Source organism: Pseudophryne corroboree, unplaced genomic scaffold (genome assembly GCF_028390025.1).
Source record: "Pseudophryne corroboree isolate aPseCor3 unplaced genomic scaffold, aPseCor3.hap2 scaffold_895, whole genome shotgun sequence".
NCBI classification, from domain to species: Eukaryota; Metazoa; Chordata; class Amphibia; order Anura; family Myobatrachidae; genus Pseudophryne; species Pseudophryne corroboree.
Window position 1 is genome coordinate 60,969 of NW_026970474.1, and position 26,754 is coordinate 87,722.

Consider the following 26,754-nt stretch of genomic DNA (forward strand, 5'->3'; position numbering starts at 1 on the left):
ATTCAGGGCTATGTCGTGTAGATGATGGCCTAACAGGAGGCTTTAAAATTTTCTTTCTAGTGTCCTTCGTTTGGGAGAAAAATGCAAAGGTACAAGACAGCTTTTCCTTGCCAATATCTCTCTTTTGCAAAGAGCTACGCATTGGAAAATTCAGGGCTATGTCGTGTAGATGATGGCCTAACAGGAGGCTTTAAAATTTTCTTTCTAGTGACCTTCGTTTGGGAGAAAAATGCAATGGTACAAGACAGCTTTTCCTTGCCAATATCTCTCTTTTGCAAAGAGCTGCGCATTGGAAAATTCAGGGCTATGTCGTGTAGATGATGGCCTAACAGGAGGCTTTAAAATTTTCTTTCTAGTGTCCTTCGTTTGGGAGAAAAATGCAAAGGTACAAGACAGCTTTTCCTTGCCAATATCTCTCTTTTGCAAAGAGCTACGCATTGGAAAATTCAGGGCTATGTCGTGTAGATGATGGCCTAACAGGAGGCTTTAAAATTTTCTTTCTAGTGACCTTCGTTTGGGAGAAAAATGCAAAGGTGCAAGACAGCTTTTCCTTGCCAATATCTCTCTTTTGCAAAGAGCTGCGCATTGTAAAATTCAGGGCTATGTCGTGTAGACGATGGCCTAACAGGAGGCTTTAAAATGTTCTTTCTAGTGTCCTTCGTTTGGGAGAAAAATGCAATGGTACAAGACAGCTTTTCCTTGCCAATATCTCTCTTTTGCAAAGAGCTGCGCATTGGAAAATTCAGGGCTATGTCGTGTAGATGATGGCCTAACAGGAGGCTTTAAAATTTTCTTTCTAGTGTCCTTCGTTTGGGAGAAAAATGCAAAGGTACAAGACAGCTTTTCCTTGCCAATATCTCTATTTTGCAAAGAGCTACGCATTGGAAAATTCAGGGCTATGTCGTGTAGATGATGGCCTAACAGGAGGCTTTAAAATTTTCTTTCTAGTGACCTTCGTTTGGGAGAAAAATGCAAAGGTACAAGACAGCTTTTCCTTGCCAATATCTCTCTTTTGCAAAGAGCTGCGCATTGGAAAATTCAGGGCTATGTCGTGTAGATGATGGCCTAACAGGAGGCTTTAAAATGTTCTTTCTAGTGTCCTTCGTTTGGGAGAAAAATGCAATGGTACAAGACAGCTTTTCTTTGCCAATATCTCTCTTTTGCAAAGAGCTGCGCATTGGAAAATTCAGGGCTATGTCGTGTAGATGATGGCCTAACAGGAGGCTTTAAAATTTTCTTTCTAGTGTCCTTCGTTTGGGAGAAAAATGCAAAGGTACAAGACAGCTTTTCCTTGCCAATATCTCTCTTTTGCAAAGAGCTGCGCATTGGAAAATTCAGGGCTATGTCGTGTAGATGATGGCCTAACAGGAGGCTTTAACATTTTCTTTCTAGTGTCCTTCGTTTGGGAGAAAAATGCAAAGGTACAAGACAGCTTTTCCTTGCCAATATCTCTCTTTTGCAAAGAGCTGCGCATTGGAAAATTCAGGGCTATGTCGTGTAGATGATGGCCTAACAGGAGGCTTTAAAATGTTCTTTCTAGTGTCCTTCGTTTGGGAGAAAAATGCAATGGTACAAGACAGCTTTTCCTTGCCAATATCTCTCTTTTGCAAAGAGCTGCGCATTGGAAAATTCAGGGCTATGTCGTGTAGATGATGGCCTAACAGGAGGCTTTAAAATTTTCTTTCTAGTGTCCTTCGTTTGGGAGAAAAATGCAAAGGTACAAGACAGCTTTTCCTTGCCAAGAGCTGCGCATTGGAAAATTCAGGGCTATGTCGTGTAGATGATGGCCTAACAGGAGGCTTTAAAATTTTCTTTCTAGTGACCTTCGTTTGGGAGAAAAATGCAAAGGTACAAGACAGCTTTTCCTTGCCAATATCTCTCTTTTGCAAAGAGCTGCGCATTGGAAAATTCAGGGCTATGTCGTGTAGATGATGGCCTAACAGGAGGCTTTAAAATGTTCTTTCTAGTGTCCTTCGTTTGGGAGAAAAATGCAATGGTACAAGACAGCTTTTCCTTGCCAATATCTCTCTTTTGCAAAGAGCTGCGCATTGGAAAATTCAGGGCTATGTCGTGTAGATGATGGCCTAACAGGAGGCTTTAAAATTTTCTTTCTAGTGTCCTTCGTTTGGGAGAAAAATGCAATGGTACAAGACAGCTTTTCCTTGCCAATATCTCTCTTTTGCAAAGAGCTGCGCATTGGAAAATTCAGGGCTATGTCGTGTAGATAATGGCCTAACAGGAGGCTTTAAAATTTTCTTTCTAGTGTCCTTCGTTTGGGAGAAAAATGCAAAGGTACAAGACAGCTTTTCCTTGCCAATATCTCTCTTTTGCAAAGAGCTACTCATTGGAAAATTCAGGGCTATGTCGTGTAGATGATGGCCTAACAGGAGGCTTTAAAATTTTCTTTCTAGTGCCCTTCGTTTGGGAGAAAAATGCAAAGGTACAAGACAGCTTTTCCTTGCCAATATCTCTCTTTTGCAAAGAGCTAGGCATTGGAAAATTCAGGGCTATAATGTGTAGATGAAGCACTAACAGGAGGCTTTAAAATTTTCATTCTAGTGTCCTTCGTTTGGGAGAAAAATGCAAAGGTACAATACAGCTTTTCCTTGCCGATATCTCTCTTTTGCAAAGAGATAGGCATTGGAAAATTCAGGGCTATAACGTGTAGATGAAGCACTAATAGGAGGCTTTAAAATTTTCATTCTAGTGTCCTTCGTTTGGGAGAAAAATGCAAAGGTTCAATACAGCTTTTCCTTGCCGATATCTCTCTTTTGCAAAGAGCTAGGCATTGGAAAATTCAGGGCTATAACGTGTAGATGAAGCACTAACAGGAGGCTTTAAAATTTTCATTCTAGTGTCTTTCGTTTGGGAGAAAAATGCAAAGGTACAATACAGTTTTTCCTTGCCGATATCTCTCTTTTGCAAAGAGCTGCGCATTGGAAAATTCAGGGTTATGTCGTGTAGATGATGGCCTAACAGGAGGCTTTAAAATGTTCTTTCTAGTGTCCTTCGTTTGGGAGAAAAATGCAATGGTACAAGACAGCTTTTCCTTGCCAATATCTCTCTTTTGCAAAGAGCTGCGCATTGGAAAATTCAGGGCTATGTCGTGTAGATGATGGCCTATCAGGAGGCTTTAAAATTTTCTTTCTAGTGTCCTTCGTTTGGGAGAAAAATGCAAAGGTACAAGACAGCTTTTCCTTGCCAATATCTCTCTTTTGCAAAGAGCTACGCATTGGAAAATTCAGGGCTATGTCGTGTAGATGATGGCCTAACAGGAGGCTTTAAAATTTTCTTTCTAGTGTCCTTCGTTTGGGAGAAAAATGCAATGGTACAAGACAGCTTTTCCTTGCCAAGAGCTGCGCATTGGAAAATTCAGGGCTATGTCGTGTAGATGATGGCCTAACAGGAGGCTTTAAAATTTTCTTTCTAGTGTCCTTCGTTTGGGAGAAAAATGCAAAGGTACAAGACAGCTTTTCCTTGCCAATATCTCTCTTTTGCAAAGAGCTACGGATTGGAAAATTCAGGGCTATGTCGTGTAGATGATGGCCTAACAGGAGGCTTTAAAATTTTCTTTCTAGTGTCCTTCGTTTGGGAGAAAAATGCAAAGGTACAAGACAGCTTTTCCTTGCCAATATCTCTCTTTTGCAAAGAGCTACGCATTGGAAAATTCAGGGCTATGTCGTGTAGATGATGGCCTAACAGGAGGCTTTAAAATGTTCTTTCTAGTGTCCTTCGTTTGGGAGAAAAATGCAATGGTACAAGACAGCTTTTCTTTGCCAATATCTCTCTTTTGCAAAGAGCTGCGCATTGGAAAATTCAGGGCTATGTCGTGTAGATGATGGCCTAACAGGAGGCTTTAAAATTTTCTTTCTAGTGTCCTTCGTTTGGGAGAAAAATGCAAAGGTACAAGACAGCTTTTCCTTGCCAATATCTCTCTTTTGCAAAGAGCTGCGCATTGGAAAATTCAGGGCTATGTCGTGTAGATGATGGCCTAACAGGAGGCTTTAACATTTTCTTTCTAGTGTCCTTCGTTTGGGAGAAAAATGCAAAGGTACAAGACAGCTTTTCCTTGCCAATATCTCTCTTTTGCAAAGAGCTGCGCATTGGAAAATTCAGGGCTATGTCGTGTAGATGATGGCCTAACAGGAGGCTTTAAAATGTTCTTTCTAGTGTCCTTCGTTTGGGAGAAAAATGCAATGGTACAAGACAGCTTTTCCTTGCCAATATCTCTCTTTTGCAAAGAGCTGCGCATTGGAAAATTCAGGGCTATGTCGTGTAGATGATGGCCTAACAGGAGGCTTTAAAATTTTCTTTCTAGTGTCCTTCGTTTGGGAGAAAAATGCAAAGGTACAAGACAGCTTTTCCTTGCCAAGAGCTGCGCATTGGAAAATTCAGGGCTATGTCGTGTAGATGATGGCCTAACAGGAGGCTTTAAAATTTTCTTTCTAGTGACCTTCGTTTGGGAGAAAAATGCAAAGGTACAAGACAGCTTTTCCTTGCCAATATCTCTCTTTTGCAAAGAGCTGCGCATTGGAAAATTCAGGGCTATGTCGTGTAGATGATGGCCTAACAGGAGGCTTTAAAATGTTCTTTCTAGTGTCCTTCGTTTGGGAGAAAAATGCAATGGTACAAGACAGCTTTTCCTTGCCAATATCTCTCTTTTGCAAAGAGCTGCGCATTGGAAAATTCAGGGCTATGTCGTGTAGATGATGGCCTAACAGGAGGCTTTAAAATTTTCTTTCTAGTGTCCTTCGTTTGGGAGAAAAATGCAATGGTACAAGACAGCTTTTCCTTGCCAATATCTCTCTTTTGCAAAGAGCTGCGCATTGGAAAATTCAGGGCTATGTCGTGTAGATAATGGCCTAACAGGAGGCTTTAAAATTTTCTTTCTAGTGTCCTTCGTTTGGGAGAAAAATGCAAAGGTACAAGACAGCTTTTCCTTGCCAATATCTCTCTTTTGCAAAGAGCTACTCATTGGAAAATTCAGGGCTATGTCGTGTAGATGATGGCCTAACAGGAGGCTTTAAAATTTTCTTTCTAGTGCCCTTCGTTTGGGAGAAAAATGCAAAGGTACAAGACAGCTTTTCCTTGCCAATATCTCTCTTTTGCAAAGAGCTAGGCATTGGAAAATTCAGGGCTATAATGTGTAGATGAAGCACTAACAGGAGGCTTTAAAATTTTCATTCTAGTGTCCTTCGTTTGGGAGAAAAATGCAAAGGTACAATACAGCTTTTCCTTGCCGATATCTCTCTTTTGCAAAGAGATAGGCATTGGAAAATTCAGGGCTATAACGTGTAGATGAAGCACTAATAGGAGGCTTTAAAATTTTCATTCTAGTGTCCTTCGTTTGGGAGAAAAATGCAAAGGTTCAATACAGCTTTTCCTTGCCGATATCTCTCTTTTGCAAAGAGCTAGGCATTGGAAAATTCAGGGCTATAACGTGTAGATGAAGCACTAACAGGAGGCTTTAAAATTTTCATTCTAGTGTCTTTCGTTTGGGAGAAAAATGCAAAGGTACAATACAGTTTTTCCTTGCCGATATCTCTCTTTTGCAAAGAGCTGCGCATTGGAAAATTCAGGGTTATGTCGTGTAGATGATGGCCTAACAGGAGGCTTTAAAATGTTCTTTCTAGTGTCCTTCGTTTGGGAGAAAAATGCAATGGTACAAGACAGCTTTTCCTTGCCAATATCTCTCTTTTGCAAAGAGCTGCGCATTGGAAAATTCAGGGCTATGTCGTGTAGATGATGGCCTATCAGGAGGCTTTAAAATTTTCTTTCTAGTGTCCTTCGTTTGGGAGAAAAATGCAAAGGTACAAGACAGCTTTTCCTTGCCAATATCTCTCTTTTGCAAAGAGCTACGCATTGGAAAATTCAGGGCTATGTCGTGTAGATGATGGCCTAACAGGAGGCTTTAAAATTTTCTTTCTAGTGTCCTTCGTTTGGGAGAAAAATGCAATGGTACAAGACAGCTTTTCCTTGCCAAGAGCTGCGCATTGGAAAATTCAGGGCTATGTCGTGTAGATGATGGCCTAACAGGAGGCTTTAAAATTTTCTTTCTAGTGTCCTTCGTTTGGGAGAAAAATGCAAAGGTACAAGACAGCTTTTCCTTGCCAATATCTCTCTTTTGCAAAGAGCTACGGATTGGAAAATTCAGGGCTATGTCGTGTAGATGATGGCCTAACAGGAGGCTTTAAAATTTTCTTTCTAGTGTCCTTCGTTTGGGAGAAAAATGCAAAGGTACAAGACAGCTTTTCCTTGCCAATATCTCTCTTTTGCAAAGAGCTACGCATTGGAAAATTCAGGGCTATGTCGTGTAGATGATGGCCTAACAGGAGGCTTTAAAATTTTCTTTCTAGTGTCCTTCGTTTGGGAGAAAAATGCAAAGGTACAAGACAACTTTTCCTTGCCAATATCTCTCTTTTGCAAAGAGCTACGCATTGGAAAATTCAGGGCTATGTCGTGTAGATGTTGGCCTAACAGGAGGCTTTAAAATTTTCTTTCTAGTGACCTTCGTTTGGGAGAAAAATGCAAAGGTACAAGACAGCTTTTCCTTGCCAATATCTCTCTTTTGCAAAGAGCTGCGCATTGGAAAATTCAGGGCTATGTCGTGTAGATGATGGCCTAACAGGAGGCTTTAAAATGTTCTTTCTAGTGTCCTTCGTTTGGGAGAAAAATGCAATGGTACAAGACAGCTTTTCCTTGCCAATATCTCTCTTTTGCAAAGAGCTGCGCATTGGAAAATTCAGGGCTATGTCGTGTAGATGATGGCCTAACAGGAGGCTTTAAAATTTTCTTTCTAGTGTCCTTCGTTTGGGAGAAAAATGCAAAGGTACAAGACAGCTTTTCCTTGCCAATATCTCTCTTTTGCAAAGAGCTACTCATTGGAAAATTCAGGGCTATGTCGTGTAGATGATGGCCTAACAGGAGGCTTTAAAATTTTCTTTCTAGTGCCCTTCGTTTGGGAGAAAAATGCAAAGGTACAAGACAGCTTTTCCTTGCCAATATCTCTCTTTTGCAAAGAGCTGCGCATTAAAAAATTCAGGGCTATGTCGTGTAGATGATGGCCTAACAGGAGGCTTTAAAATTTTCTTTCTAGTGCCCTTCGTTTGGGAGAAAAATGCAATGGTACAAGACAGCTTTTCCTTGCCAATATCTCTCTTTTGCAAAGAGCTGCGCATTGGAAAATTCAGGGCTATGTCGTGTAGATGATGGCCTAACAGGAGGCTTTAAAATTTTCTTTCTAGTGTCCTTCGTTTGGGAGAAAAATGCAAAGGTACAAGACAGCTTTTCCTTGCCAATATCTCTCTTTTGCAAAGAGCTACGCATTGGAAAATTCAGGGCTATGTCGTGTAGATGATGGCCTAACAGGAGGCTTTAAAATTTTCTTTCTAGTGACCTTCGTTTGGGAGAAAAATGCAAAGGAACAAGACAGCTTTTCCTTGCCAATATCTCTCTTTTGCAAAGAGCTGCGCATTGGAAAATTCAGGGCTATGTCGTGTAGATGATGGCATAACAGGAGGCTTTAAAATTTTCTTTCTAGTGTCCTTCGTTTGGGAGAAAAATGCAATGGTACAAGACAGCTTTTCCTTGCGAATATCTCTCTTTTGCAAAGAGCTGCGTATTGGAAAATTCAGGGCTATGTCGTGTAGATGATGGCCTAACAGGAGGCTTTAAAATTTTCTTTCTAGTAACCTTCGTTTGGGAGAAAAATGCAAAGGTACAAGACAGCTTTTCCTTGCCAATATCTCTCTTTTGCAAAGAGCTGCGCATTGGAAAATTCAGGGTTATGTCGTGTAGATGATGGCCTAACAGGAGGCTTTAAAATGTTCTTTCTAGTGTCCTTCGTTTGGGAGAAAAATGCAATGGTACAAGACAGCTTTTCCTTGCCAATATCTCTCTTTTGCAAAGAGCTGCGCATTGGAAAATTCAGGACTATGTCGTGTAGATGATGGCCTAACAGGAGGCTTTAAAATTTTCTTTCTAGTGTCCTTCGTTTGGGAGAAAAATGCAAAGGTACAAGACAGCTTTTCCTTGCCAATATCTCTCTTTTGCAAAGAGCTACGCATTGGAAAATTCAGGGCTATGTCGTGTAGATGATGGCCTAACAGGAGGCTTTAAAATTTTCTTTCTAGTGACCTTCGTTTGGGAGAAAAATGCAATGGTACAAGACAGCTTTTCCTTGCCAATATCTCTCTTTTGCAAAGAGCTGCGCATTGGAAAATTCAGGGCTATGTCGTGTAGATGATGGCCTAACAGGAGGCTTTAAAATGTTCTTTCTAGTGTCCTTCGTTTGGGAGAAAAATGCAATGGTACAAGACAGCTTTTCCTTGCCAATATCTCTCTTTTGCAAAGAGCTGCGCATTGGAAAATTCAGGGCTATGTCGTGTAGATGATGGCCTAACAGGAGGCTTTAAAATTTTCTTTCTAGTGTCCTTCGTTTGGGAGAAAAATGCAATGGTACAAGACAGCTTTTCCTTGCCAATATCTCTCTTTTGCAAAGAGCTGCGCATTGGAAAATTCAGGGCTATGTCGTGTAGATGATGGCCTAACAGGAGGCTTTAAAATTTTCTTTCTAGTGTCCTTCGTTTGGGAGAAAAATGCAAAGGTACAAGACAGCTTTTCCTTGCCAATATCTCTCTTTTGCAAAGAGCTACGCATTGGAAAATTCAGGGCTATGTCGTGTAGATGATGGCCTAACAGGAGGCTTTAAAATTTTCTTTCTAGTGACCTTCGTTTGGGAGAAAAATGCAATGGTACAAGACAGCTTTTCCTTGCCAATATCTCTCTTTTGCAAAGAGCTGCGCATTGGAAAATTCAGGGCTATGTCGTGTAGATGATGGCCTAACAGGAGGCTTTAAAATGTTCTTTCTAGTGTCCTTCGTTTGGGAGAAAAATGCAATGGTACAAATAGCTTTTCCTTGCCAATATCTCTCTTTTGCAAAGAGCTGCGCATTGGAAAATTCAGGGCTATGTCGTGTAGATGATGGCCTAACAGGAGGCTTTAAAATTTTCTTTCTAGTGTCCTTCGTTTGGGAGAAAAATGCAATGGTACAAGACAGCTTTTCCTTGCCAATATCTCTCTTTTGTAAAGAGCTGCGCATTGGAAAATTCAGGGCTATGTCGTGTAGATGATGGCCTAACAGGAGGCTTTAAAATTTTCTTTCTAGTGTCCTTCGTTTGGGAGAAAAATGCAAAGGTACAAGACAGCTTTTCCTTGCCAATATCTCTCTTTTGCAAAGAGCTACGCATTGGAAAATTCAGGGCTATGTCGTGTAGATGATGGCCTAACAGGAGGCTTTAAAATTTTCTTTCTAGTGACCTTCGTTTGGGAGAAAAATGCAATGGTACAAGACAGCTTTTCCTTGCCAATATCTCTCTTTTGCAAAGAGCTGCGCATTGGAAAATTCAGGGCTATGTCGTGTAGATGATGGCCTAACAGGAGGCTTTAAAATTTTCTTTCTAGTGTCCTTCGTTTGGGAGAAAAATGCAAAGGTACAAGACAGCTTTTCCTTGCCAATATCTCTCTTTTGCAAAGAGCTACGCATTGGAAAATTCAGGGCTATGTCGTGTAGATGATGGCCTAACAGGAGGCTTTAAAATTTTCTTTCTAGTGACCTTCGTTTGGGAGAAAAATGCAAAGGTGCAAGACAGCTTTTCCTTGCCAATATCTCTCTTTTGCAAAGAGCTGCGCATTGTAAAATTCAGGGCTATGTCGTGTAGACGATGGCCTAACAGGAGGCTTTAAAATGTTCTTTCTAGTGTCCTTCGTTTGGGAGAAAAATGCAATGGTACAAGACAGCTTTTCCTTGCCAATATCTCTCTTTTGCAAAGAGCTGCGCATTGGAAAATTCAGGGCTATGTCGTGTAGATGATGGCCTAACAGGAGGCTTTAAAATTTTCTTTCTAGTGTCCTTCGTTTGGGAGAAAAATGCAAAGGTACAAGACAGCTTTTCCTTGCCAATATCTCTCTTTTGCAAAGAGCTACGCATTGGAAAATTCAGGGCTATGTCGTGTAGATGATGGCCTAACAGGAGGCTTTAAAATTTTCTTTCTAGTGACCTTCGTTTGGGAGAAAAATGCAATGGTACAAGACAGCTTTTCCTTGCCAATATCTCTCTTTTGCAAAGAGCTGCGCATTGGAAAATTCAGGGCTATGTCGTGTAGATGATGGCCTAACAGGAGGCTTTAAAATGTTCTTTCTAGTGTCCTTCGTTTGGGAGAAAAATGCAATGGTACAAGACAGCTTTTCCTTGCCAATATCTCTCTTTTGCAAAGAGCTGCGCATTGGAAAATTCAGGGCTATGTCGTGTAGATGATGGCCTAACAGGAGGCTTTAAAATTTTCTTTCTAGTGTCCTTCGTTTGGGAGAAAAATGCAAAGGTACAAGACAGCTTTTCCTTGCCAATATCTCTATTTTGCAAAGAGCTACGCATTGGAAAATTCAGGGCTATGTCGTGTAGATGATGGCCTAACAGGAGGCTTTAAAATTTTCTTTCTAGTGACCTTCGTTTGGGAGAAAAATGCAAAGGTACAAGACAGCTTTTCCTTGCCAATATCTCTCTTTTGCAAAGAGCTGCGCATTGGAAAATTCAGGGCTATGTCGTGTAGATGATGGCCTAACAGGAGGCTTTAAAATGTTCTTTCTAGTGTCCTTCGTTTGGGAGAAAAATGCAATGGTACAAGACAGCTTTTCCTTGCCAATATCTCTCTTTTGCAAAGAGCTGCGCATTGGAAAATTCAGGGCTATGTCGTGTAGATGATGGCCTAACAGGAGGCTTTAAAATTTTCTTTCTAGTGTCCTTCGTTTGGGAGAAAAATGCAAAGGTACAAGACAGCTTTTCCTTGCCAATATCTCTCTTTTGCAAAGAGCTACGCATTGGAAAATTCAGGGCTATGTCGTGTAGATGATGGCCTAACAGGAGGCTTTAAAATTTTCTTTCTAGTGTCCTTCGTTTGGGAGAAAAATGCAAAGGTACAAGACAGCTTTTCCTTGCCAATATCTCTCTTTTGCAAAGAGCTACGCATTGGAAAATTCAGGGCTATGTCGTGTAGATGATGGCCTAACAGGAGGCTTTAAAATTTTATTTCTAGTGACCTTCGTTTGGGAGAAAAATGCAATGGTACAAGACAGCTTTTCCTTGCCAATATCTCTCTTTTGCAAAGAGCTGCGCATTGGAAAATTCAGGGCTATGTCGTGTAGATGATGGCCTAACAGGAGGCTTTAAAATGTTCTTTCTAGTGTCCTTCGTTTGGGAGAAAAATGCAATGGTACAAGACAGCTTTTCCTTGCCAATATCTCTCTTTTGCAAAGAGCTGCGCATTGGAAAATTCAGGGCTATGTCGTGTAGATGATGGCCTAACAGGAGGCTTTAAAATTTTCTTTCTAGTGTCCTTCGTTTGGGAGAAAAATGCAATGGTACAAGACAGCTTTTCCTTGCCAATATCTCTCTTTTGTAAAGAGCTGCGCATTGGAAAATTCAGGGCTATGTCGTGTAGATGATGGCCTAACAGGAGGCTTTAAAATTTTCTTTCTAGTGTCCTTCGTTTGGGAGAAAAATGCAAAGGTACAAGACAGCTTTTCCTTGCCAATATCTCTCTTTTGCAAAGAGCTACGCATTGGAAAATTCAGGGCTATGTCGTGTAGATGATGGCCTAACAGGAGGCTTTAAAATTTTCTTTCTAGTGACCTTCGTTTGGGAGAAAAATGCAATGGTACAAGACAGCTTTTCCTTGCCAATATCTCTCTTTTGCAAAGAGCTGCGCATTGGAAAATTCAGGGCTATGTCGTGTAGATGATGGCCTAACAGGAGGCTTTAAAATTTTCTTTCTAGTGTCCTTCGTTTGGGAGAAAAATGCAAAGGTACAAGACAGCTTTTCCTTGCCAATATCTCTCTTTTGCAAAGAGCTACGCATTGGAAAATTCAGGGCTATGTCGTGTAGATGATGGCCTAACAGGAGGCTTTAAAATTTTCTTTCTAGTGACCTTCGTTTGGGAGAAAAATGCAAAGGTGCAAGACAGCTTTTCCTTGCCAATATCTCTCTTTTGCAAAGAGCTGCGCATTGTAAAATTCAGGGCTATGTCGTGTAGACGATGGCCTAACAGGAGGCTTTAAAATGTTCTTTCTAGTGTCCTTCGTTTGGGAGAAAAATGCAATGGTACAAGACAGCTTTTCCTTGCCAATATCTCTCTTTTGCAAAGAGCTGCGCATTGGAAAATTCAGGGCTATGTCGTGTAGATGATGGCCTAACAGGAGGCTTTAAAATTTTCTTTCTAGTGACCTTCGTTTGGGAGAAAAATGCAAAGGTACAAGACAGCTTTTCCTTGCCAATATTTATCTTTTGCAAAGAGATGCGCATTGGAAAATTCAGGGCTATGTCGTGTAGATGATGGCCTAACAGGAGGCTTTAAAATTTTCTTTCTAGTGACCTTCGTTTGGGAGAAAAATGCAAAGGTACAAGACAGCTTTTCCTTGCCAATATCTCTCTTTTGCAAAGAGCTGCGCATTGGAAAATTCAGGGCTATGTCGTGTAGATGATGGCCTAACAGGAGGCTTTAAAATTTTCTTTCTAGTGCCCTTCGTTTGGGAGAAAAATGCAATGGTACAAGACAGCTTTTCCTTGCCAATATCTCTCTTTTGCAAAGAGCTGCGCATTGGAAAATTCAGGGCTATGTCGTGTAGATGATGGCCTAAAAGGAGGCTTTAAAATTTTCTTTCTAGTGTCCTTCGTTTGGGAGAAAAATGCAAAGGTACAAGACAGCTTTTCCTTGCCAATATCTCTCTTTTGCAAAGAGCTACGCATTGGAAAATTCAGGGCTATGTCGTGTAGATGATGGCCTAACAGGAGGCTTTAAAATTTTCTTTCTAGTGTCCTTCGTTTGGGAGAAAAATGCAAAGGTACAAGACAGCTTTTCCTTGCCAATATCTCTCTTTTGCAAAGAGCTACGCATTGGAAAATTCAGGGCTATGTCGTGTAGATGATGGCCTAACAGGAGGCTTTAAAATTTTCTTTCTAGTGACCTTCGTTTGGGAGAAAAATGCAATGGTACAAGACAGCTTTTCCTTGCCAATATCTCTCTTTTGCAAAGAGCTGCGCATTGGAAAATTCAGGGCTATGTCGTGTAGATGATGGCCTAACAGGAGGCTTTAAAATTTTCTTTCTAGTGTCCTTCGTTTGGGAGAAAAATGCAAAGGTACAAGACAGCTTTTCCTTGCCAATATCTCTATTTTGCAAAGAGCTACGCATTGGAAAATTCAGGGCTATGTCGTGTAGATGATGGCCTAACAGGAGGCTTTAAAATGTTCTTTCTAGTGTCCTTCGTTTGGGAGAAAAATGCAATGGTACAAGACAGCTTTTCCTTGCCAATATCTCTCTTTTGCAAAGAGCTGCGCATTGGAAAATTCAGGGCTATGTCGTGTAGATGATGGCCTAACAGGAGGCTTTAAAATTTTCTTTCTAGTGTCCTTCGTTTGGGAGAAAAATGCAAAGGTACAAGACAGCTTTTCCTTGCCAATATCTCTATTTTGCAAAGAGCTACGCATTGGAAAATTCAGGGCTATGTCGTGTAGATGATGGCCTAACAGGAGGCTTTAAAATTTTCTTTCTAGTGACCTTCGTTTGGGAGAAAAATGCAAAGGTACAAGACAGCTTTTCCTTGCCAATATCTCTCTTTTGCAAAGAGCTGCGCATTGGAAAATTCAGGGCTATGTCGTGTAGATGATGGCCTAACAGGAGGCTTTAAAATGTTCTTTCTAGTGTCCTTCGTTTGGGAGAAAAATGCAATGGTACAAGACAGCTTTTCCTTGCCAATATCTCTCTTTTGCAAAGAGCTGCGCATTGGAAAATTCAGGGCTATGTCGTGTAGATGATGGCCTAACAGGAGGCTTTAAAATTTTCTTTCTAGTGTCCTTCGTTTGGGAGAAAAATGCAAAGGTACAAGACAGCTTTTCCTTGCCAATATCTCTCTTTTGCAAAGAGCTACGCATTGGAAAATTCAGGGCTATGTCGTGTAGATGATGGCCTAACAGGAGGCTTTAAAATTTTCTTTCTAGTGTCCTTCGTTTGGGAGAAAAATGCAAAGGTACAAGACAGCTTTTCCTTGCCAATATCTCTCTTTTGCAAAGAGCTACGCATTGGAAAATTCAGGGCTATGTCGTGTAGATGATGGCCTAACAGGAGGCTTTAAAATTTTATTTCTAGTGACCTTCGTTTGGGAGAAAAATGCAATGGTACAAGACAGCTTTTCCTTGCCAATATCTCTCTTTTGCAAAGAGCTGCGCATTGGAAAATTCAGGGCTATGTCGTGTAGATGATGGCCTAACAGGAGGCTTTAAAATGTTCTTTCTAGTGTCCTTCGTTTGGGAGAAAAATGCAATGGTACAAGACAGCTTTTCCTTGCCAATATCTCTCTTTTGCAAAGAGCTGCGCATTGGAAAATTCAGGGCTATGTCGTGTAGATGATGGCCTAACAGGAGGCTTTAAAATTTTCTTTCTAGTGTCCTTCGTTTGGGAGAAAAATGCAATGGTACAAGACAGCTTTTCCTTGCCAATATCTCTCTTTTGTAAAGAGCTGCGCATTGGAAAATTCAGGGCTATGTCGTGTAGATGATGGCCTAACAGGAGGCTTTAAAATTTTCTTTCTAGTGTCCTTCGTTTGGGAGAAAAATGCAAAGGTACAAGACAGCTTTTCCTTGCCAATATCTCTCTTTTGCAAAGAGCTACGCATTGGAAAATTCAGGGCTATGTCGTGTAGATGATGGCCTAACAGGAGGCTTTAAAATTTTCTTTCTAGTGACCTTCGTTTGGGAGAAAAATGCAATGGTACAAGACAGCTTTTCCTTGCCAATATCTCTCTTTTGCAAAGAGCTGCGCATTGGAAAATTCAGGGCTATGTCGTGTAGATGATGGCCTAACAGGAGGCTTTAAAATTTTCTTTCTAGTGTCCTTCGTTTGGGAGAAAAATGCAAAGGTACAAGACAGCTTTTCCTTGCCAATATCTCTCTTTTGCAAAGAGCTACGCATTGGAAAATTCAGGGCTATGTCGTGTAGATGATGGCCTAACAGGAGGCTTTAAAATTTTCTTTCTAGTGACCTTCGTTTGGGAGAAAAATGCAAAGGTGCAAGACAGCTTTTCCTTGCCAATATCTCTCTTTTGCAAAGAGCTGCGCATTGTAAAATTCAGGGCTATGTCGTGTAGACGATGGCCTAACAGGAGGCTTTAAAATGTTCTTTCTAGTGTCCTTCGTTTGGGAGAAAAATGCAATGGTACAAGACAGCTTTTCCTTGCCAATATCTCTCTTTTGCAAAGAGCTGCGCATTGGAAAATTCAGGGCTATGTCGTGTAGATGATGGCCTAACAGGAGGCTTTAAAATTTTCTTTCTAGTGACCTTCGTTTGGGAGAAAAATGCAAAGGTACAAGACAGCTTTTCCTTGCCAATATTTATCTTTTGCAAAGAGATGCGCATTGGAAAATTCAGGGCTATGTCGTGTAGATGATGGCCTAACAGGAGGCTTTAAAATTTTCTTTCTAGTGACCTTCGTTTGGGAGAAAAATGCAAAGGTACAAGACAGCTTTTCCTTGCCAATATCTCTCTTTTGCAAAGAGCTGCGCATTGGAAAATTCAGGGCTATGTCGTGTAGATGATGGCCTAACAGGAGGCTTTAAAATTTTCTTTCTAGTGCCCTTCGTTTGGGAGAAAAATGCAATGGTACAAGACAGCTTTTCCTTGCCAATATCTCTCTTTTGCAAAGAGCTGCGCATTGGAAAATTCAGGGCTATGTCGTGTAGATGATGGCCTAACAGGAGGCTTTAAAATTTTCTTTCTAGTGTCCTTCGTTTGGGAGAAAAATGCAAAGGTACAAGACAGCTTTTCCTTGCCAATATCTCTCTTTTGCAAAGAGCTACGCATTGGAAAATTCAGGGCTATGTCGTGTAGATGATGGCCTAACAGGAGGCTTTAAAATTTTCTTTCTAGTGACCTTCGTTTGGGAGAAAAATGTAAAGGTACAAGACAGCTTTTCCTTGCTAATATCTCTCTTTTGCAAAGAGCTGCGCATTGGAAAATTCAGGGCTATGTCGTGTAGATGATGGCCTAATAGGAGGCTTTAAAATTTTCTTTCTAGTGACCTTCGTTTGGGAGAAAAATGCAAAGGTACAAGACAGCTTTTCCTTGCCAATATCTCTCTTTTGCAAAGAGATGCGCATTGGAAAATTCAGGGCTATGTCGTGTAGATGATGGCCTAACAGGAGGCTTTAAAATTTTCTTTCTAGTGTCTTTCGTTTGGGAGAAAAATGCAAAGGTACAAGACAGCTTTTCCTTTCCAATATTTCTCTTTTGCAAAGAGCTACGCATTGGAAAATTCAGGGCTATGTCGTGTAGATGATGGCCTAACAGGAGGCTTTAAAATTTTCTTTCTAGTGACCTTCGTTTGGTAGAAAAATGCAAAGGTACAAGACAGCTTTTCCTTGCCAATATCTCTCTTTTGCAAAGAGCTGCGCATTGGAAAATTCAGGGCTATGTCGTGTAGATGATGGCCTAACAGGAGGCTTTAAAATTTTCTTTCTAGTGTCCTTCGTTTGGGAGAAAAATGCAATGGAACAAGACAGCTTTTCCTTGCCAATATCTCTCTTTTGCAAAGAGCTGCGCATTGGAAAATTCAGGGTTATGTCGTGTAGATGATGGCCTAACAGGAGGCTTTAAAATTTTCTTTCTAGTGTCCTTCGTTTGGGAGAAAAATGCAATGGTACAAGACAGCTTTTCCTTGCCAATATCTCTCTTTTGCAAAGAGCTGCGCATTGGAAAATTCAGGGCTATGTCGTGTAGATGATGGCCTAACAGGAGGCTTTAAAATTTTCTTTCTAGTGTCCTTCGTTTGGGAGAAAAATGCAAAGGTACAAGACAGCTTTTCCTTGCCAATATCTCTCTTTTGCAAAGAGCTGCGCATTGGAAAATTCAGGGCTATGTCGTGTAGATGATGGCCTAACAGGAGGCTTTAAAATTTTCTTTCTAGTGTCCTTCGTTTGGGAGAAAAATGCAATGGTACAAGACAGCTTTTCCTTGCCAATATCTCTCTTTTGCAAAGAGCTGCGCATTGGAAAATTCAGGGCTATGTCGTGTAGATGATGGCCTAACAGGAGGCTTTAACATTTTCTTTCTAGTGCCCTTCGTTTGGGAGAAAAATGCAATGGTACAAGACAGCTTTTCCTTGCCAATATCTCTCTTTTGCAAAGAGCTGCGCATTGGAAAATTCAGGGCTATGTCGTGTAGATGATGGCCTAAAAGGAGGCTTTAAAATTTTCTTTCTAGTGTCCTTCGTTTGGGAGAAAAATGCAAAGGTACAAGACAGCTTTTCCTTGCCAATATCTCTCTTTTGCAAAGAGCTACGCATTGGAAAATTCAGGGCTATGTCGTGTAGATGATGGCCTAACAGGAGGCTTTAAAATTTTCTTTCTAGTGTCCTTCGTTTGGGAGAAAAATGCAAAGGTACAAGACAGCTTTTCCTTGCCAATATCTCTCTTTTGCAAAGAGCTACGCATTGGAAAATTCAGGGCTATGTCGTGTAGATGATGGCCTAACAGGAGGCTTTAAAATTTTCTTTCTAGTGACCTTCGTTTGGGAGAAAAATGCAAAGGTACAAGACAGCTTTTCCTTGCCAATATCTCTCTTTTGCAAAGAGCTGCGCATTGGAAAATTCAGGGCTATGTCGTGTAGATGATGGCCTAACAGGAGGCTTTAAAATGTTCTTTCTAGTGTCCTTCGTTTGGGAGAAAAATGCAATGGTACAAGACAGCTTTTCCTTGCCAATATCTCTCTTTTGCAAAGAGCTGCGCATTGGAAAATTCAGGGCTATGTCGTGTAGATGATGGCCTAACAGGAGGCTTTAAAATTTTCTTTCTAGTGTCCTTCGTTTGGGAGAAAAATGCAATGGTACAAGACAGCTTTTCCTTGCCAATATCTCTCTTTTGCAAAGAGCTGCGCATTGGAAAATTCAGGGCTATGTCGTGTAGATGATGGCCTAACAGGAGGCTTTAAAATTTTCTTTCTAGTGTCCTTCGTTTGGGAGAAAAATGCAATGGTACAAGACAGCTTTTCCTTGCCAATATCTCTCTTTTGCAAAGAGCTGCGCATTGGAAAATTCAGGGCTATGTCGTGTAGATGATGGCCTAACAGGAGGCTTTAAAATTTTCTTTCTAGTGTCCTTCGTTTGGGAGAAAAATGCAAAGGTACAAGACAGCTTTTCCTTGCCAATATCTCTCTTTTGCAAAGAGCTACGCATTGGAAAATTCAGGGCTATGTCGTGTAGATGATGGCCTAACAGGAGGCTTTAAAATTTTATTTCTAGTGACCTTCGTTTGGGAGAAAAATGCAATGGTACAAGACAGCTTTTCCTTGCCAATATCTCTCTTTTGCAAAGAGCTGCGCATTGGAAAATTCAGGGCTATGTCGTGTAGATGATGGCCTAACAGGAGGCTTTAAAATGTTCTTTCTAGTGTCCTTCGTTTGGGAGAAAAATGCAATGGTACAAGACAGCTTTTCCTTGCCAATATCTCTCTTTTGCAAAGAGCTGCGCATTGGAAAATTCAGGGCTATGTCGTGTAGATGATGGCCTAACAGGAGGCTTTAAAATTTTCTTTCTAGTGTCCTTCGTTTGGGAGAAAAATGCAATGGTACAAGACAGCTTTTCCTTGCCAATATCTCTCTTTTGTAAAGAGCTGCGCATTGGAAAATTCAGGGCTATGTCGTGTAGATGATGGCCTAACAGGAGGCTTTAAAATTTTCTTTCTAGTGTCCTTCGTTTGGGAGAAAAATGCAAAGGTACAAGACAGCTTTTCCTTGCCAATATCTCTCTTTTGCAAAGAGCTACGCATTGGAAAATTCAGGGCTATGTCGTGTAGATGATGGCCTAACAGGAGGCTTTAAAATTTTCTTTCTAGTGACCTTCGTTTGGGAGAAAAATGCAATGGTACAAGACAGCTTTTCCTTGCCAATATCTCTCTTTTGCAAAGAGCTGCGCATTGGAAAATTCAGGGCTATGTCGTGTAGATGATGGCCTAACAGGAGGCTTTAAAATTTTCTTTCTAGTGTCCTTCGTTTGGGAGAAAAATGCAAAGGTACAAGACAGCTTTTCCTTGCCAATATCTCTCTTTTGCAAAGAGCTACGCATTGGAAAATTCAGGGCTATGTCGTGTAGATGATGGCCTAACAGGAGGCTTTAAAATTTTCTTTCTAGTGACCTTCGTTTGGGAGAAAAATGCAAAGGTGCAAGACAGCTTTTCCTTGCCAATATCTCTCTTTTGCAAAGAGCTGCGCATTGTAAAATTCAGGGCTATGTCGTGTAGACGATGGCCTAACAGGAGGCTTTAAAATGTTCTTTCTAGTGTCCTTCGTTTGGGAGAAAAATGCAATGGTACAAGACAGCTTTTCCTTGCCAATATCTCTCTTTTGCAAAGAGCTGCGCATTGGAAAATTCAGGGCTATGTCGTGTAGATGATGGCCTAACAGGAGGCTTTAAAATTTTCTTTCTAGTGACCTTCGTTTGGGAGAAAAATGCAAAGGTACAAGACAGCTTTTCCTTGCCAATATCTCTCTTTTGCAAAGAGCTACGCATTGGAAAATTCAGGGCTATGTCGTGTAGATGATGGCCTAACAGGAGGCTTTAAAATTTTCTTTCTAGTGACCTTCGTTTGGGAGAAAAATGCAATGGTACAAGACAGCTTTTCCTTGCCAATATCTCTCTTTTGCAAAGAGCTGCGCATTGGAAAATTCAGGGCTATGTCGTGTAGATGATGGCCTAACAGGAGGCTTTAAAATTTTCTTTCTAGTGTCCTTCGTTTGGGAGAAAAATGCAAAGGTACAAGACAGCTTTTCCTTGCCAATATCTCTCTTTTGCAAAGAGCTGCGCATTGGAAAATTCAGGGCTATGTCGTGTAGATGATGGCCTAACAGGAGGCTTTAAAATTTTCTTTCTAGTGACCTTCGTTTGGGAGAAAAATGCAAAGGTACAAGACAGCTTTTCCTTGCCAATATCTCTCTTTTGCAAAGAGCTGCGCATTGGAAAATTCAGGGCTATGTCGTGTAGATGATGGCCTAACAGGAGGCTTTAAAATGTTCTTTCTAGTGTCCTTCGTTTGGGAGAAAAATGCAATGGTACAAGACAGCTTTTCCTTGCCAATATCTCTCTTTTGCAAAGAGCTGCGCATTGGAAAATTCAGGGCTATGTCGTGTAGATGATGGCCTAACAGGAGGCTTTAAAATTTTCTTTCTAGTGCCCTTCGTTTGGGAGAAAAATGCAATGGTACAAGACAGCTTTTCCTTGCCAATATCTCTCTTTTGCAAAGAGCTGCGCATTGGAAAATTCAGGGCTATGTCGTGTAGATGATGGCCTAACAGGAGGCTTTAAAATTTTCTTTCTAGTGTCCTTCGTTTGGGAGAAAAATGCAAAGGTACAAGACAGCTTTTCCTTGCCAATATCTCTCTTTTGCAAAGAGCTACGCATTGGAAAATTCAGGGCTATGTCGTGTAGATGATGGCCTAACAGGAGGCTTTAAAATTTTCTTTCTAGTGACCTTCGTTTGGGAGAAAAATGTAAAGGTACAAGACAGCTTTTCCTTGCTAATATCTCTCTTTTGCAAAGAGCTGCGCATTGGAAAATTCAGGGCTATGTCGTGTAGATGATGGCCTAATAGGAGGCTTTAAAATTTTCTTTCTAGTGACCTTCGTTTGGGAGAAAAATGCAAAGGTACAAGACAGCTTTTCCTTGCCAATATCTCTCTTTTGCAAAGAGATGCGCATTGGAAAATTCAGGGCTATGTCGTGTAGATGATGGCCTAACAGGAGGCTTTAAAATTTTCTTTCTAGTGTCTTTCGTTTGGGAGAAAAATGCAAAGGTACAAGACAGCTTTTCCTTTCCAATATTTCTCTTTTGCAAAGAGCTACGCATTGGAAAATTCAGGGCTATGTCGTGTAGATGATGGCCTAACAGGAGGCTTTAAAATTTTCTTTCTAGTGACCTTCGTTTGGTAGAAAAATGCAAAGGTACAAGACAGCTTTTCCTTGCCAATATCTCTCTTTTGCAAAGAGCTGCGCATTGGAAAATTCAGGGCTATGTCGTGTAGATGATGGCCTAACAGGAGGCTTTAAAATTTTCTTTCTAGTGTCCTTCGTTTGGGAGAAAAATGCAATGGAACAAGACAGCTTTTCCTTGCCAATATCTCTCTTTTGCAAAGAGCTGCGCATTGGAAAATTCAGGGTTATGTCGTGTAGATGATGGCCTAACAGGAGGCTTTAAAATTTTCTTTCTAGTGTCCTTCGTTTGGGAGAAAAATGCAATGGTACAAGACAGCTTTTCCTTGCCAATATCTCTCTTTTGCAAAGAGCTGCGCATTGGAAAATTCAGGGCTATGTCGTGTAGATGATGGCCTAACAGGAGGCTTTAAAATTTTCTTTCTAGTGTCCTTCGTTTGGGAGAAAAATGCAAAGGTACAAGACAGCTTTTCCTTGCCAATATCTCTCTTTTGCAAAGAGCTGCGCATTGGAAAATTCAGGGCTATGTCGTGTAGATGATGGCCTAACAGGAGGCTTTAAAATTTTCTTTCTAGTGTCCTTCGTTTGGGAGAAAAATGCAATGGTACAAGACAGCTTTTCCTTGCCAATATCTCTCTTTTGCAAAGAGCTGCGCATTGGAAAATTCAGGGCTATGTCGTGTAGATGATGGCCTAACAGGAGGCTTTAACATTTTCTTTCTAGTGCCCTTCGTTTGGGAGAAAAATGCAATGGTACAAGACAGCTTTTCCTTGCCAATATCTCTCTTTTGCAAAGAGCTGCGCATTGGAAAATTCAGGGCTATGTCGTGTAGATGATGGCCTAAAAGGAGGCTTTAAAATTTTCTTTCTAGTGTCCTTCGTTTGGGAGAAAAATGCAAAGGTACAAGACAGCTTTTCCTTGCCAATATCTCTCTTTTGCAAAGAGCTACGCATTGGAAAATTCAGGGCTATGTCGTGTAGATGATGGCCTAACAGGAGGCTTTAAAATTTTCTTTCTAGTGTCCTTCGTTTGGGAGAAAAATGCAAAGGTACAAGACAGCTTTTCCTTGCCAATATCTCTCTTTTGCAAAGAGCTACGCATTGGAAAATTCAGGGCTATGTCGTGTAGATGATGGCCTAACAGGAGGCTTTAAAATTTTCTTTCTAGTGACCTTCGTTTGGGAGAAAAATGCAAAGGTACAAGACAGCTTTTCCTTGCCAATATCTCTCTTTTGCAAAGAGCTGCGCATTGGAAAATTCAGGGCTATGTCGTGTAGATGATGGCCTAACAGGAGGCTTTAAAATGTTCTTTCTAGTGTCCTTCGTTTGGGAGAAAAATGCAATGGTACAAGACAGCTTTTCCTTGCCAATATCTCTCTTTTGCAAAGAGCTGCGCATTGGAAAATTCAGGGCTATGTCGTGTAGATGATGGCCTAACAGGAGGCTTTAAAATTTTCTTTCTAGTGTCCTTCGTTTGGGAGAAAAATGCAATGGTACAAGACAGCTTTTCCTTGCCAATATCTCTCTTTTGCAAAGAGCTGCGCATTGGAAAATTCAGGGCTATGTCGTGTAGATGATGGCCTAACAGGAGGCTTTAAAATTTTCTTTCTAGTGTCCTTCGTTTGGGAGAAAAATGCAATGGTACAAGACAGCTTTTCCTTGCCAATATCTCTCTTTTGCAAAGAGCTGCGCATTGGAAAATTCAGGGCTATGTCGTGTAGATGATGGCCTAACAGGAGGCTTTAAAATTTTCTTTCTAGTGTCCTTCGTTTGGGAGAAAAATGCAAAGGTACAAGACAGCTTTTCCTTGCCAATATCTCTCTTTTGCAAAGAGCTGCGCATTGGAAAATTCAGGGCTATGTCGTGTAGATGATGGCCTAACAGGAGGCTTTAAAATGTTCTTTCTAGTGTCCTTCGTTTGGGAGAAAAATGCAATGGTACAAGACAGCTTTTCCTTGCCAATATCTCTCTTTTGCAAAGAGCTGCGCATTGGAAAATTCAGGGCTATGTCGTGTAGATGATGGCCTAACAGGAGGCTTTAAAATTTTCTTTCTAGTGTCCTTCGTTTGGGAGAAAAATGCAAAGGTACAAGACAGCTTTTCCTTGCCAATATCTCTCTTTTGCAAAGAGCTACGCATTGGAAAATTCAGGGCTATGTCGTGTAGATGATGGCCTAACAGGAGGCTTTAAAATTTTCTTTCTAGTGTCCTTCGTTTGGGAGAAAAATGCAAAGGTACAAGACAGCTTTTCCTTGCCAATATCTCTCTTTTGCAAAGAGCTACGCATTGGAAAATTCAGGGCTATGTCGTGTAGATGATGGCCTAACAGGAGGCTTTAAAATTTTCTTTCTAGTGCCCTTCGTTTGGGAGAAAAATGCAAAGGTACAAGACAGCTTTTCCTTGCCAATATCTCTCTTTTGCAAAGAGCTGCGCATTAAAAAATTCAGGGCTATGTCGTGTAGATGATGGCCTAACAGGAGGCTTTAAAATTTTCTTTCTAGTGCCCTTCGTTTGGGAGAAAAATGCAATGGTACAAGACAGCTTTTCCTTGCCAATATCTCTCTTTTGCAAAGAGCTGCGCATTGGAAAATTCAGGGCTATGTCGTGTAGATGATGGCCTAACAGGAGGCTTTAAAATTTTCTTTCTAGTGTCCTTCGTTTGGGAGAAAAATGCAATGGTACAAGACAGCTTTTCCTTGCCAATATCTCTCTTTTGCAAAGAGCTGCGCATTGGAAAATTCAGGGCTATGTCGTGTAGATGATGGCCTAACAGGAGGCTTTAAAATTTTCTTTCTAGTGTCCTTCGTTTGGGAGAAAAATGCAAAGGTACAATACAGCTTTTCCTTGCCAATATCTCTCTTTTGCAAAGAGCTGCGCATTGGAAAATTCAGGGCTATGTCGTGTAGATGATGGCCTAACAGGAGGCTTTAAAATTTTCTTTCTAGTGCCCTTCGTTTGGGAGAAAAATGCAATGGTACAAGACAGCTTTTCCTTGCCAATATCTCTCTTTTGCAAAGAGCTGCGCATTGGAAAATTCAGGGCTATGTCGTGTAGATGATGGCCTAAAAGGAGGCTTTAAAATTTTCTTTCTAGTGTCCTTCGTTTGGGAGAAAAATGCAAAGGTACAAGACAGCTTTTCCTTGCCAATATCTCTCTTTTGCAAAGAGCTACGCATTGGAAAATTCAGGGCTATGTCGTGTAGATGATGGCCTAACAGGAGGCTTTAAAATTTTCTTTCTAGTGTCCTTCGTTTGGGAGAAAAATGCAAAGGTACAAGACAGCTTTTCCTTGCCAATATCTCTCTTTTGCAAAGAGCTACGCATTGGAAAATTCAGGGCTATGTCGTGTAGATGATGGCCTAACAGGAGGCTTTAAAATTTTCTTTCTAGTGACCTTCGTTTGGGAGAAAAATGCAAAGGTACAAGACAGCTTTTCCTTGCCAATATCTCTCTTTTGCAAAGAGCTGCGCATTGGAAAATTCAGGGCTATGTCGTGTAGATGATGGCCTAACAGGAGGCTTTAAAATGTTCTTTCTAGTGTCCTTCGTTTGGGAGAAAAATGCAATGGTACAAGACAGCTTTTCCTTGCCAATATCTCTCTTTTGCAAAGAGCTGCGCATTGGAAAATTCAGGGCTATGTCGTGTAGATGATGGCCTAACAGGAGGCTTTAAAATTTTCTTTCTAGTGTCCTTCGTTTGGGAGAAAAATGCAATGGTACAAGACAGCTTTTCCTTGCCAATATCTCTCTTTTGCAAAGAGCTGCGCATTGGAAAATTCAGGGCTATGTCGTGTAGATGATGGCCTAACAGGAGGCTTTAAAATTTTCTTTCTAGTGTCCTTCATTTGGGAGAAAAATGCAATGGTACAAGACAGCTTTTCCTTGCCAATATCTCTCTTTTGCAAAGAGCTGCGCATAGGAAAATTCAGGGCTATGTCGTGTAGATGATGGCCTAACAGGAGGCTTTAAAATTTTCTGTCTAGTGTCCTTCGTTTGGGAGAAAAATGCAAAGGTACAAGACAGCTTTTCCTTGCCAATATCTCTCTTTTGCAAAGAGCTGCGCATTGGAAAATTCAGGGCTATGTCGTGTAGATGATGGCCTAACAGGAGGCTTTAAAATGTTCTTTCTAGTGTCCTTCGTTTGGGAGAAAAATGCAATGGTACAAGACAGCTTTTCCTTGCCAATATCTCTCTTTTGCAAAGAGCTGCGCATTGGAAAATTTAGGGCTATGTCGTGTAGATGATGGCCTAACAGGAGGCTTTAAAATTTTCTTTCTAGTGTCCTTCGTTTGGGAGAAAAATGCAATGGTACAAGACAGCTTTTCCTTGCCAATATCTCTCTTTTGCAAAGAGCTGCGCATTGGAAAATTCAGGGCTATGTCGTGTAGATGATGGCCTAACAGGAGGCTTTAAAATTTTCTTTCTAGTGTCCTTCGTTTGGGAGAAAAATGCAAAGGTACAAGACAGCTTTTCCTTGCCAATATCTCTCTTTTGCAAAGAGCTACGCATTGGAAAATTCAGAGCTATGTCGTGTAGATGATGGCCTAACAGGAGGCTTTAAAAATTTCTTTCTAGTGTCCTTCGTTTGGGAGAAAAATGCAAAGGTACAAGACAGCTTTTCCTTGCCAATATCTCTCTTTTGCAAAGAGCTACTCATTGGAAAATTCAGGGCTATGTCGTGTAGATGATGGCCTAACAGGAGGCTTTAAAATTTTCTTTCTAGTGCCCTTCGTTTGGGAGAAAAATGCAAAGGTACAAGACAGCTTTTCCTTGCCAATATCTCTCTTTTGCAAAGAGCTGCGCATTGGAAAATTCAGGGCTATGTCGTGTAGATGATGGCCTAACAGGAGGCTTTAAAATTTTCTTTCTAGTGCCCTTCGTTTGGGAGAAAAATGCAATGGTACAAGACAGCTTTTCCTTGCCAATATCTCTCTTTTGCAAAGAGCTGCGCATTGGAAAATTCAGGGCTATGTCGTGTAGATGATGGCCTAACAGGAGGCTTTAAAATTTTCTTTCTAGTGTCCTTCGTTTGGGAGAAAAATGCAATGGTACAAGACAGCTTTTCCTTGCCAATATCTCTCTTTTGCAAAGAGCTGCGCATTGGAAAATTCAGGGCTATGTCGTGTAGATGATGGCCTAACAGGAGGCTTTAAAATTTTCTTTCTAGTGTCCTTCGTTTGGGAGAAAAATGCAAAGGTACAAGACAGCTTTTCCTTGCCAATATCTCTCTTTTGCAAAGAGCTGCGCATTGGAAAATTCAGGGCTATGTCGTGTAGATGATGGCCTAACAGGAGGCTTTAAAATGTTCTTTCTAGTGTCCTTCGTTTGGGAGAAAAATGCAATGGTACAAGACAGCTTTTCCTTGCCAATATCTCTCTTTTGCAAAGAGCTGCGCATTGGAAAATTTAGGGCTATGTCGTGTAGATGATGGCCTAACAGGAGGCTTTAAAATTTTCTTTCTAGTGCCCTTCGTTTGGGAGAAAAATGCAAAGGTACAAGACAGCTTTTCCTTGCCAATATCTCTCTTTTGCAAAGAGCTGCGCATTAAAAAATTCAGGGCTATGTCGTGTAGATGATGGCCTAACAGGAGGCTTTAAAATTTTCTTTCTAGTGCCCTTCGTTTGGGAGAAAAATGCAATGGTACAAGACAGCTTTTCCTTGCCAATATCTCTCTTTTGCAAAGAGCTGCGCATTGGAAAATTCAGGGCTATGTCGTGTAGATGATGGCCTAACA